Genomic DNA, 13,573 nt, shown 5'->3' on the forward strand with positions numbered 1-13,573 from the left:
CCCCCCCCCCACTTGGGGGAACATTGTCCTCGGTGTTCAATGACACCTACAACTAGCAAGACCGCTAAAAATAAAAACGTACTTCCCATGGAGATTTATAACTTAACTCATTGTAATATTTACAATGAACAACCTGCTGAAAAACAAACCAACATGACAAACATAACAACATAACAACATGACAACCATACCGCTTATTGGAGATTTATAACATATATCATGGCAATATTTACATCCATATACATATATACATATACCAAAACACCATCATGGCAGTATTTACATCCATATACATATATACATATACCAAAACACCACACCAAAACATAGACTAAAATACATCTGCTCAACCAACGAATAGATAAGGATACATAGCCCGCATTTGATCAACCATATCCCATGTAGCTTCATCAGGCCCAAAGTGCATCCATTTCACTTTAACCTACTCGATTGCTCGGTTCCAGAGTATGAACATATTTCTCTGCAAAATTCACTGAGGTTTCGACTGGGATTATCCTTTGTAGATCCACCTGCAATACAAACCAATCAATCACATGATCAACATCTTTAACATACTTCTTAAGCAATGAGACATGGAAAACATCATGGACTTTCATTATCGTAGGCCGTGCAAGTCGATAGGCTACTGGTCCAATCCTCACAAGAATCTTAAAAGATCCATAATATTGAGGGGCCAACTTGGCACATGATCTGATCCTCAAGGAGATCTTCTTGGGATTGATGCATAAGTACACCTATTCCCCAACCTGAAACTCCTTAATCATATTGTTATAATCTTCATAAATCTTCTGTTTGTCCTGTGTTGCCTTCAAATTCGACTTGACAACCTACATTTCCTGTTCCATCTCTGCCAACATGTGCGGCCTTATCAACACCCTGTTCACTGGATCATTCCAACTGATGGGAGTGTTACAACTCCTCCCATAGAGTGCCTCAAATAGAATCATCCTTAGTGAATCTTAATACCCATTGTTGTGAGCAAAATCAACCAATGGAAGACACTCTTCCCACTTTCGCTGCTGATGCATGACATATATTCTCAACACGTCCTCCAAAATCCTATTGACCCTCTTTGTATGTCCATATATCCATGGATGATAAGTTGTGCTGAAGGCCAAATCTACGCCCAAACCTACAAACAACTCCCAAAATATAGAAGTTAACTTAACATCCATGTCTGACACAATCTTCCTTAGAACACCATGCAACCTCACTACATCTCGGATGAATACCTATGCTACATCATTAGATGAATAGGTAGAACTCACTAGAATGAACTGCACTAACTTTGCCAACTTGTCCACCACAACCATGATGGAATCATACTGTCTAGATGTCCTCGACAAACCTGTGATGAAATCCATGGATATGACCTCCCATTTCCACTATGGAATCAAAATTGGTTGTAGTAATCCACCTGGATTCTTACACTCTACTTTTACCTATTGACAATCTAAGCATCTAGCCACAAACTCTACCACTTCCTTCTTCATATTCGACCAATAATAAAAATTCTTCACTGCTATCAATGTGTTCTAGTATCTTAGGTGCCATTAATACGATTTTGCATGGCATTCTTGCAAGATGGTCTTCTTGAGCTCACTATCATTCAACACATAGATCCTATCTCTAAATCTGACCAAACCATCCACTGTGAGACAATAGTCCACATCCTGATCACCTGTACCCTGCTATAACATGTTCCAAAGCTTCATGTACATGTCATCCTGCTGTCCTTCTTACAAGATCTGATCCTGTAAATCAGTCCCATAGGAGCTCATGGCTACTATGTGATTTATCTATACTATCCTGCTAAGAGAATATGCAACGATGTTCTCTTTACCTTTAATGTACCTGATCTCAAAGTTGAACTCATTGATCATGGCCACCCATCTGGCTTTTATGGCATTCAAGTTTGGTTGGTCAAACAGATATCTCAATCCATTGTGATCGCTCATCAATATGAATCCCCTGCTAAGAAGGTAGTGCCTCCACAAATTCAGTGCATGAACAATCACTTCCATTTCAAGGTCATGTGTTAGATAATTCTGGTCGTGCTCATTCAGTTTCCTTGATTCATATCACATTACATGTCCGTCCTTCATTAAGACTCCACCAAGTACTCTCTTGCAGGCATCTGTACATACCACAAAATTTTTGTCTGGATATGCAATCTTTAAGACTGGAGCATTTGTCAACAATTGCTTCAATTGGTCAAAATTAGTTGCACATTCCTCTGTTCATTCAAATTTCTTACCTTTCCTCTACAATGATGTAATGGGATATGAAATATGAGATAAGTTCCTGATGAACCTCCTACAATAACTTGCTAGTCCCATGAATGATCTTACCTCGTCCACATTCCTAGGAGCTTACCATTCCATGATATCTTTTATCTTTTTCGGATCCACTGTTATGCCTTCCTTGGAAACCACATGCCCTAAGTAATGTACCTCTATCTGAAAGAAACTTCATTTGCTAAGCTTAGCATACAAATGATGCTCCCTCAACAATCTCAACACGACTACTAAGTGTTCGACATGCTCTTCCTCATTCTTATAATATACCAATATATCATCAGTGAATACAATAACAAACTTCTCCAGATAAGGACGCAATACACTATTCATCAAGAACATAAAAGTAGTTGGAGTGTTAGTAAAACCAAATGGAACTACAACAAATTGATAATGCCCATACTTGGTCCATAAAGCAGTCTTGCAGATGTCCTCTTCTTTAATACGTGCATGATGGTATCTTGATCTCAAGTTAATCTTCGAGAAAACTGCTACTCCCTTCAACTGGTCAAACAAGTCATCAATCCTTGGTAATGAATACTTGTTCTTAATGGTTACCTTGTTCAACTGCCTGTAATCAATGCACAACCTGAGAGTACCATCCTTCTTCTTCAGAAAAAATATCGGTGCACCCCACGATGATACACTTGGCATAATGTACCCCTTATCAAGCATTTCCTTCAACTGCAACTTAAATTCCCCTAACTCTAGTGTGCTCATCTTGCATGGTTCCTTTGATGTTTGTGCTTCCCCTGGTATCAAATCAATAGAAAATTCCACTTCCATGTGAGGCGACAAATCTGAAATATTTACAGGAAATACATCCTTAAATTGTTGTGAAACCAGGTACCTAATCAACACCTCTGCATCCTCCACATCATTACCTCTATCACTAGAACTATGTACTGCAAATAACACAAACCCTTTCCTACGACTGCACTTTTCCTACATGACTGTCACCATTCTAATTAATGTTTTCTTCTTTCCCTGTAAGATTCTTTGTTCCCCATTTTCATCCAAGAAATCAATTTCCTTTTCATAAAAATCCACCTTAGTCCTGTGAAAATATAGCCAATCCATACCCAAAAACATACTATATGATCCCAATGGAAGCAAATTTAAATGCACTGACGTAGGCACACCATTCAATTCAAATGCACGAGCTCTTACCCAATGATGAACCCTTTACTTTTCACCTATAGCTAATTGCACTAACCAACACTCTACATGCACTTCTTTATTCAAACCACACTTATCCACCAGGTTGCGATTAACATAGCTATAATTAGATCCAGGGTCAATCAAAATAGAAACAACTTGATTAAAAAGCTTACTATCCATCTTGATAATAGATGCCTAGTGATTTTCCTGCCTGTTATCCAACGCTGAATAGATCCGAGGAATACTTTGTCCAACATCCCACACTGGCTGTGCCTCTTGAGCACTATAGATATGCGATCTACCACCTTGATGTTGTGTAAAATATTTCCTATGATTATCTCCTCCACAAGTTCAACATTGCAATGGCTTCCTATCATCGCCCTTGTTCTACTCCTCAGACCAAAATATTTGTCCTCTGTCAGATGCAATGAAATTCTTAGGTGATGTTTCATTCTCTTTGATACCTGTGTCCCAAGGTCTTGTTTCCTTCTTATCCCATTTTCCTTTATTCTTATCATTACCTTTCACAACCTACTTAGTCTCAAATCTGCGCTTTGGTTGCTCATAATAATGCTTTAGCTTTCTGCTGGCTTCCTCTAATGATCTAGTTTCATCAAACTCAATTCTATCTTTGAATGATATCGGCAACCCACTGATGAATCTCTGAATCTTATCCTTCTCCTCCTTATTATAAGGAACATACCTCAACAAATCCAAGAATATGCTAGTGTACTCCTCATCAGTTATAGATCCCATCTTCAGCTCATAGAAATCCTTTGCCCTGTCATCATAGTATCTCTCTGATAGATACTTCTTCCTAAAATGAACTTCTTAGGTGATGTTTCATTCTCTTTGTTACTTGTGTCTTGAGGTCTTGTTTCCTTCTTATCTCATTTTCCTTTATTCTTCTCATTACCTTTTAAAACTTGCTTAGTCTTAGATCTGCACTTTGATTGATCATAACAATGCTTTAGCTTTTTTATGGTTTCCTCTAATGATCTATTTTCATGAAACTCAATCCTGTCCTTGAATGCTACTGACAACCCACTGATGAATCTATGAATCTTGGCCTTCTCCTCCTTAAGATAAGGCACATACCTCAATAACTCTAAGAACATGCTAGTGTAATCCTCATCAGTCATAGATCCCATCTTTAGCTCATAGAAATCCTTTGCATTGTTATCATGGTATCTCTCTGATTGATACTTCTTCCTAAAATGTCTCTCAAACTCACTCCAAGTCAACTCCTATTCATGAATACCTATGAAATTCCTTACATCTTCCCACCAGATGTCTGCTTTACCTTTAAGACTAAATGTAGCTATTTTGGCCTTCATGTTGTCTGAGTAATCGTGCAATATGAAGAAATTTTCATTCCAAGTAACCACACTTCTATATCCTGTGACTTCTTCATTTCCCCATAAAATGTAGGTGGCTTTTCTTCTTGAACTGATCCAAAAATTATTCCCTACCACTCCTCCTATAAGGATGATGATGATGATGACCATGATACCTATCTGAACCTGAACTAGAGTAGAGTCCATGTCCACTGCCTCGTCTATCAAGTGTATCCAAGAACCTACCACTCTATTCGTGTCATCTCTATCTGACTTGTGCCCACCATGAGACTTGCTACCATATTCTCCATTAGTTCTATCCTCCTGCCCATGACTGATTCTAAGCGGTCCTTGTCTCTGCAAGTATCACAAGCTCTGAAGGATAGCTACACTAACTTATGCTTGTTTCTCATGTGCCCTAGTAAGTCTCTCTTTTCATTGAATGATTCAGTCATTGTCTTCTTTACAACTTCTTATCTCTTCCTTCAAACTTCTTAGAGTGTCTGTTATGTCAGGAGAATATCCCTCACCATGCTTCTCATATGATTTATAGGGATAATCATGTGAGCTGTAGTCTACCAACTTGCTAGTCATCGTTGATCTTCTTCCTGCAAGTATACCATGTCAGCTTAAAAAAAACGCAACATAATCAACATACCTTAGTATAGTTCAGGGGAGGATATGTCATTTGCAAGATCAACTAGATTAGCCAATACATGTATAAACATAATCATATCGGTACACAATCATCATTTCAACCATTATCTAGTTACCATGCATGACTATACCAACCACATACCATGACCTCATGTACGACAATTATAACCATGTCAATGTATGCATAATGACATATAGACATTGACAAGCATAACAAGTGCATAACCGACATGCACTCAGGACAAATACATCAACAACAACACCATCAACTTTTACATGGTGACACAACTCCAACCATGCCTACACAACGACTACATAGACCACAAGCATAAATAACACATATGCAACTAACATGTATGCATGACCAACACATTCATCCAAGGAGAACGGAAACCAAACATCACCCAAGGAGAATGGAACCATGCTCTGATACCACTCTATAACACCCTCCTCCCAAATTTACCCAAGCTAATCGGTTCACCATGGTAAACATGTGACAAAGAGTTACTATGATATGATTCAACTCCCCAAGTACAGTTAAGGAAGTGGAATCGACAAGACAAGACCAATCTGACCTTTCTCAAGAGCTACAGAACCTTCAAGAGACAACCAACCCTTCTAGGTGCCCAACCCCTACGACAACTTGACATTTTGTTGATATAGACCCCCAATCACTCCAATGACAAGGAATGCATGCAACTAAGACCATCCAGTCACTCCAACAACAAGGCATGCATGCGACCGTGGCCATTTTTAGGCAGTTATATGCCAACGACCCCGAATTCTGTCCCACTTTTTCAGGGCCTGGACTCAGGCCACTACCTAGAACTTCATGAAACTTCCATATTTGATAAATAACATTGAAATAATGCTATTAATGAAAAACTTGAATAAATACTTGATTTGACCCCTACTAGCCATGACTGGAATTTCGTCAAACATATCGTAAACATGAAATCTACAGTTCCATACAGATAGGGTTGGGGTACCTGATAATGTAACACCCTCCTCCCAAATCTACCCAAGTAACCGCACAACCGGGGTAAACATGTGACAAAGAGTTAAGGAAGTGGAACCAAAAGAACACACTACACAGACCTTCCAAATATACTGTAGAACCCCTAGGATCCATCCAAACCTTCCAGGTGACTAGCCTCTGAGACAAACTAACCTTTTATTACATTCATCCCCTAGTTTCTCCCATGACATGGGCATGAGTGCAACTGGAATGCTCCAATCTCTCCCACATCATGGTTATGCCTGTGATTGGGGAATTTCTCAAGCTGTTTTGTGCTTGCGACTCTTAATTATGTGCCACTTTTCAGGCCCAGGGCTCAAGTCACTGCCGAGAACTTCATGACACTTGTAGAAATGAAAGATAGCAATGAAATAATGATAAAAATGTAATTACTTGAACAAGGAATTGAATGGACCCCTACTAGCCATGACAAACATTTCGTCAAACATGTCATGAATGCATTCTACAAGTCTAAACAATAGATATGAGCATAGGGGTCTCACACTTATATGAGAATCACTAAGAAGCATTGATGCCTCATCACAATAATTGCATTACCATACATTAAGTCACATATGCATTGTACATTTAGTGATTAACAAAAACACGATGAGAGCCATACATTTTCACTGTCATAAAACTCATTCATAACCAACATATAGCCAACATAAATATCAGGCTTATAACAACCATATAAGCCACATATAAACAAGTGTATTTAACCATAAAATACCAATGAGAAAGAGAGCTCTTATTTATGATTACATAAGTCAACCAGGTATGGAACTTCCACGAACCACCCGATCGTAGACTCGGCTAAACCAAATATTTCTTTCAGCCAGTCACTTCCATGCCATATTCCAAGCATGAATGTGGGACCTCATAAAACAAATCTATCAAAACCATCCAGGGCTTCCAGAGGCCCAACCACCTCAACCCTCAACCAATGATTCCACCTCACAGTTGGACATCACTAACCATCACTAGATTTGTCTCCACCCAAGATTTCCAGGGCTCCAAAGCATTTGTTCCAACCAAGGATTCCAAGACTAGTAACTCAACCCACGACTGCTACTGGGCCCTAGAGCGTTTGTCCAACCAAGGATATAGGACTAGTAACTAAACCCACAATTTTTTTTGGGCTCGAGAGAGTTTGTCCAACCAAAGCTCCAAGACTAGTAACTCAACCCACCAAGGGATCTAGAGTGTTTTTCCAACCAAGGTTCTAGGAATAATAACTCAACCCGTAGGGCTTCCAGAGAGTTTGTCCAACCAAGGCTCCAGAACTGGTAACTCAACCCAATTCGTTACATGGCTTCCAGAGTGTTTGTCCAACCAGGGCTCCAGGAACTAATAACTCAACCCACAACCAAAGTAACATGAGAGCCAACCATAAAATAAAAGTAAAACCCACAACGCCATGGCTATCTAGGAAACGAAAAGGCTAGGCAAAACCATTGTCAATCTAGGCAACCCTCCATGCCAATGACAACTCATAACCAAGAAACCACATGCATGTTCCATGCATGCCAAAACTAGTAAGGAAACCATACATGAAATTTGATACCTACAAAGAAATCCACTTGCAGTTTTTGATCCTGATGTCCTCTTACGCTTTCTTTCTCTTTCTTTTCCCCCTTGCTCCAAATCCCAAGTATTCCACACTTCTCCAAGAGTGCTCCAAGAAAAATCTAAGTGTCCAAGAGTATGAGAGAGAGAGAGAATAGAAGAGGGCTGCACAAAAACCTCTCAATAACCTTGCCAACTGATCACCATAAGCATTTTTATTAATGAGACCTCTAATTTCTTCAATTTCCCATTATTCCCCTCCAATTTCCTCCTCACATGCAACCTGTGACCTTTCACCTTCCTTTTCTCCTAATTTCCACTATTTTCATAAATAAAATGTCAATTAATGTCTCATGCCTTTCCAAATCTTTTTCCATTGCCTTTTCCAATTTCCTTAGCCATTAATAAACTAAAGTGACACCCCACTAGGATGTTTTTCCCACCATTCAACTTGGAATACATGTCCCATGACCATGGTATTATATTTGTTTTACATTGATTTTTAACTAGTGTTATTACAGAACCCTCCCCCTTGGGGGAATGACACCTTCGGTGTTTAATGACACCTATAACCAACATGACCATTGAAAAAAAAAAAAATTCCCATGGAGTTTTATAACACAACTTGTTGTCGTATTTAAAATGAAGAACCTGCTAAAAAATGACAAGCATACCTCTTACTAGAGCTTTACAACACAACTCATTACGATATTTACAATAACAACCACATATACACATACACATTTGCTTCAACCAACAAATAATCATACTATCTATGTAGCTTTATAAGGCCAAAGGTTTGCATTTGCTTCACTTTTGGTGAAATAACTGTCGATCCCGGTGTACCAAGCACGAGGTGTTTGTTTCAATCCATACAATGCTCGCTTGAGTTCGCACACATGTGACTCTCTGTCAAAGGTCTCAAATCCTTCTGGCTGCTCAATGTACACCTCCTCCTCAATCACTCCATTGAGGAATGCTGTCTTCACATCCATTTGATGTATCTTCCATCCCATATGTGATGAAAGTGATAGAATAGATCTAATAGAAGATTACCTTGCTACTAGAGCAAAGGTCTCCTCATAATCAATTTGATCCACTAGAGAGAACTGTTGATAATGCAAGAAGATAAATCCTGATTTAATTTCCCCTTCAATTAAATTAGTAATAAAATTGTAATTCCACATCACAAGACAACTTGTATGAGTTAACTAAGTTAATTTGACTTAGTTGGATCAGTTAATTCAAGTTGAGAGTCTAACTTGAGTCATGCAGAGCGTCTCCTACTTTATATGAGGCTTGGTTGAGTTTATTTTGAGTTTTAATTAATTAATTCAGTTTAATTGAATTAAAGTCAGTTAAACTAGTTCCAATTGATGGACTAACTAGTAGGAGGTCAGACAGTGGGGTGCTGCTTCATGTGTTCAACTAGTTGATTGATGATTCACTCATAAATAACTCACACATGTAAGATCTGAGAGTTACCTAGTGGATATTGGAGTTCAAGGGAAGTGTACTATCATATGTATAATCATCCAAATTGTACAGTTGGTGCATGCAGTTAGAGGAAGGCCTATGATGATTGCACAATTCCAATTGAGGAATTTCCCTAATTAATAGGGGGTTAATTCCCAAGGAAACAACAAAATGAAATAGGGACTTGGGAAAGTATAAAATTGGTTAAGTATTGGCCTAGGCTTGTCTAGGAAGCTGTGAGACAGATAGAGATAGTGCAGAGGTTGCTTGGACATGAGAAAAGCATTGTAATCTTCTCATATTTTCTAACTAATAAAATATACATATAGCAAGGTTTTTTAGCTGTGGTTTTCCCCATGAAATCATTGTGTAATGTTTTGATTGAATTCTTTCTCTTGCATGCTTCGTGATTTCTCGATCAATTAATTGTTTCCGCTGATGAGTAGAGTAGATTCAAGTCTTTTGTTTTAGAAAATCACATAAGCAATTTGAATCTACAAGGAATTTCTACATGGTATCAGAGCATAAATCACACTAGAAGAGAAGAATATGAGTTTGTCTTTGCAGGTGAAATTGAATTTGTAGGATCATTCTTCAGAACCAACAAGATGTCGTTCTATGGATTGAGACTTGAATATGCCCTTGAGGGTAGTTTGCATTATATTTCTTGGAAGGACATGATAGAGGTAGTGTTGGAAGACAACAAGCTGAACAAATTCATAAACAATAATAATCCTAAGCCTTCAACAACAAATTCTCAAGATTTGGCAGAGTGGAAGAAATGTGTTGCAAAGGCGAGGAGGATCATACTAGAAGGAGTTCGAGATCATATTGTCTCAAACCTCCCTGGGAAAGATACACCTTATGAAATGTGGCAAGCCTTGATCAACTTGTTTCAGAACAACAATGACCACATGAAACTAGCACTGAAGGACAAGCTTCAAAAGAACAAGATGAAGAAGGGAAAAAAAATACCATAGTACTTGAGTAGGTTCAACCAATTTTAAGATGAGATAGGGAGCGTTGGTATTACAATTGCTGAAGATGATCTTGTTAGCCTAGAACTTCTAGGCCTTCCCAAGAGCTGGCACAAGTACTAGGATTCGGTAAATGGGAGGGAGCATCTACCAAAGTGGGAGCGTTTGTGGTCCGACTGTTGAAAAGTGTGCAACAAGAAATGCTTGTTGAGAATGCAACAAGATGATGGAGCTTAGTGAAAAGAGTCGCCTTCACTAAGTGGGCCCGCAGGCAAATTATGGCGCAAGTTCTATTTTTGATCCCAGCAGGGGTGATCACAATGTGGGTGATCATAGTGTGGGTGACCACAGTGTGAGTGATCACAGTGTGAGTGATCAAAGTCTATTTTTAGACTGGCTGTCAAAAATAGAAAAGTCAAATATTATTGTCTCATAATAATATTTGGACTATAAACTTGATCTTATTCTCTTGGAGCACTTCAGGATGAGCTACAGATGTGGTACATGCAGATCCCAGAGGGAAATACGTGGTTACCTATGGGATGACTAATATTTTCATGCAGGACTTCAGTTAGAACTCAAGTGAGTTGATTTTAGTGGATTGGAGGTGCAGTTGATGGAGTTGTGCTCAGTCTAACTTTGTTAAACTAGTTGTATTTAGTCTAACTGATCAATAGAATAGAGATGAGTTGGGTGAATTAGTTATTAATTAATTCACAAGTTATTAACTCATAATGCAACTATAAAATACATTAGTTAACTCAGTTGCATGTCAGTGCATGTTCAGTTAAGCAGGGACAGGTGTTAGAGGATCAGATCGCTATCAGTTGTGACTATAGCTGTGCATGATGATTTTCACAATCAGAGGGATTGAGTATGCCAATGAATTTGCCAATATCAAGAATTGTAGCTTGTTCTCACGTCCAACAGAGTGTGAGTGATTATTTTCAGGTCAAATACGAGTTTGGTAAGCCATTCTCATCAGTTCTTGAGCAGGTATTGAGCTCGAGAGGCAGGCAAGCAGTGGAATAGATTTGGAGATCAGATCTGAGTTGTATTGTGTGTAACAGGTGGAGCTGGTACTGGATTTCTTGTGATAAGCATTGTACTTTGTAATGTTACATGATTCAATCAATATAATATACAGATAGTGTGGGGTTTTTAGCGAGATGCTTTCCCCGGGATACATATTGTGTTGATGAGTTTGATTGATGCTTCTATGTGCGCCTGTGAATGTTTCTGCTTCTGTACATTGATGATCAACATAGAGGATATTATGTATTATACATGTTCCGCTTATAGTTGTATGATTAGGATAATCTCTGTGAATATGTGTTAAATTATTCAAAATTTCTACACTGACTTGGTGCAAGAAGAGATAAGGCGGAGCACCAGAGATGGAACCTCATCCAAGCATGATGATTAGGAGAATTGTGCCTTAGCTAGAAAGGAAAATAAAGGGAAAGGGAAGAAATCCCAATCCAAAAGAGATACCAGTCAGGGTGGCAAGAAGAAGGACTTGTTGAATATTAAATGTTTTCACTATCATGAGTTGGGACAATATGATACAAAGTGTTCACATAAGAAGGCTGACAAGAAACCCTCAAGAGGAGTGGAAGGTGAAGCTCTAGCTTTACAATTAGAGTTGGATTTCACCCTCATTGCATGCACAGTAACATTGGTGATGGGTAGTGTGTGGTCTCTGGATAGTGGAGCCTCATTCCATATGACAAACAAAAAATAAATTTTCAGTGGCTGGGAGGAGGACCTCCATATGCACATTGATATCGGAGATGATGGAAGGTATAGCATGATTGACATCGATACTGTTACTTTTCAGATGGAGTTTGGTTCTCCTCTCACATTAAAAGATGTCATGTATGTTCCAGGTGTGAAGAAAAATTTAGTTTTAGTTGCTATGTTGGAAGACTATGGCTACAATGTGATATTTAGAAAAGGAAAGGATTTCCTTCGTCACATAGCCATAGGACAAGTGAAGCAGAACAGGGTTTGGGTGAAGAACCTCTACAATTTGGATGTAGAAGATTGTGCAACATTAAGCACAAAAGCATAAAAGGTGTAGAGCCGAAACATTGGTGAATTATGGCATAGAATATTAGGCCATCTTCACCATGGAGCCTTGAAGATCATACAACATTTTTCTATAGGACTTCCCAAGGGTGCACTAGAGAAATGAGATACATGCAAAGGGTGTACATTAGGGAGGTACACCAAAGACACCATTCATGATAAGGAAAATCGAGCACAAGCTATCCTTGAAAGAGTTCACTTAGATGTGTGTGGATAGTTCTCGATAGCCTCCATGACCAAGAAGAATTATTATATGATATTTGTAGATGATTTCTCATGTAACTATTGGATTTTCTTCATGCAAAAGAAAGATCATACACTCTCTAAATTTTTTGAATTTAAATCACTTATTCAGAAATACACTGGTAGGAAAGTGAAGGCTCTCAGGAGCGATAACAGTGGCGAATATGTGTTAAATGAATTCAAGAAATTCTATGCATAAGAAGGAATTCAACATGAGTTAATAACACCCCATAACCCACAACCGAATGGGGTTGCTGAGAGGAAGAACAAAATTATTGTGGGTGTTGCATGGGCGATGTTACATGATTAGGGCCTACTGTTGCACTTGAGGGCTAAAGCATGCAACACTACTATATATGTGGAAAATAAGAGTCCTTATCAGATTCTCAGGATGAGTACACTAGAGGAAGCTTTTTCATGGAAGAAAACATGTGTGTCACACTTCAGGGTCTTTGGTTCATCAGTTTACTATCATGTTACCAATGATGCAAGGAAAAATCTAGATTTGACATCCAAGTTGGGAATATTTATGGGGTACACTTATACTCCTCACAAAGTATTGGGTGTACCTTCCATCTCACGAGATGACAATGGTTCGTAAAGATGTGAAGTTTGATGAAGAGAAGGCCATGAGATGTTCCCTTGAGAGGGAGCTTTAGTTACATGCAAATGCGGAGCTTTTAGATCCAAAGGAAGAACCTCAGGATGATATGGAGTAGCTACATA

Source organism: Pinus tabuliformis, chromosome 9 (assembly GCF_031772625.1).
Source record: "Pinus tabuliformis cultivar Carrire ecotype Pingquan chromosome 9, CPIR1, whole genome shotgun sequence".
Taxonomy (NCBI): domain Eukaryota; kingdom Viridiplantae; phylum Streptophyta; class Pinopsida; order Pinales; family Pinaceae; genus Pinus; species Pinus tabuliformis.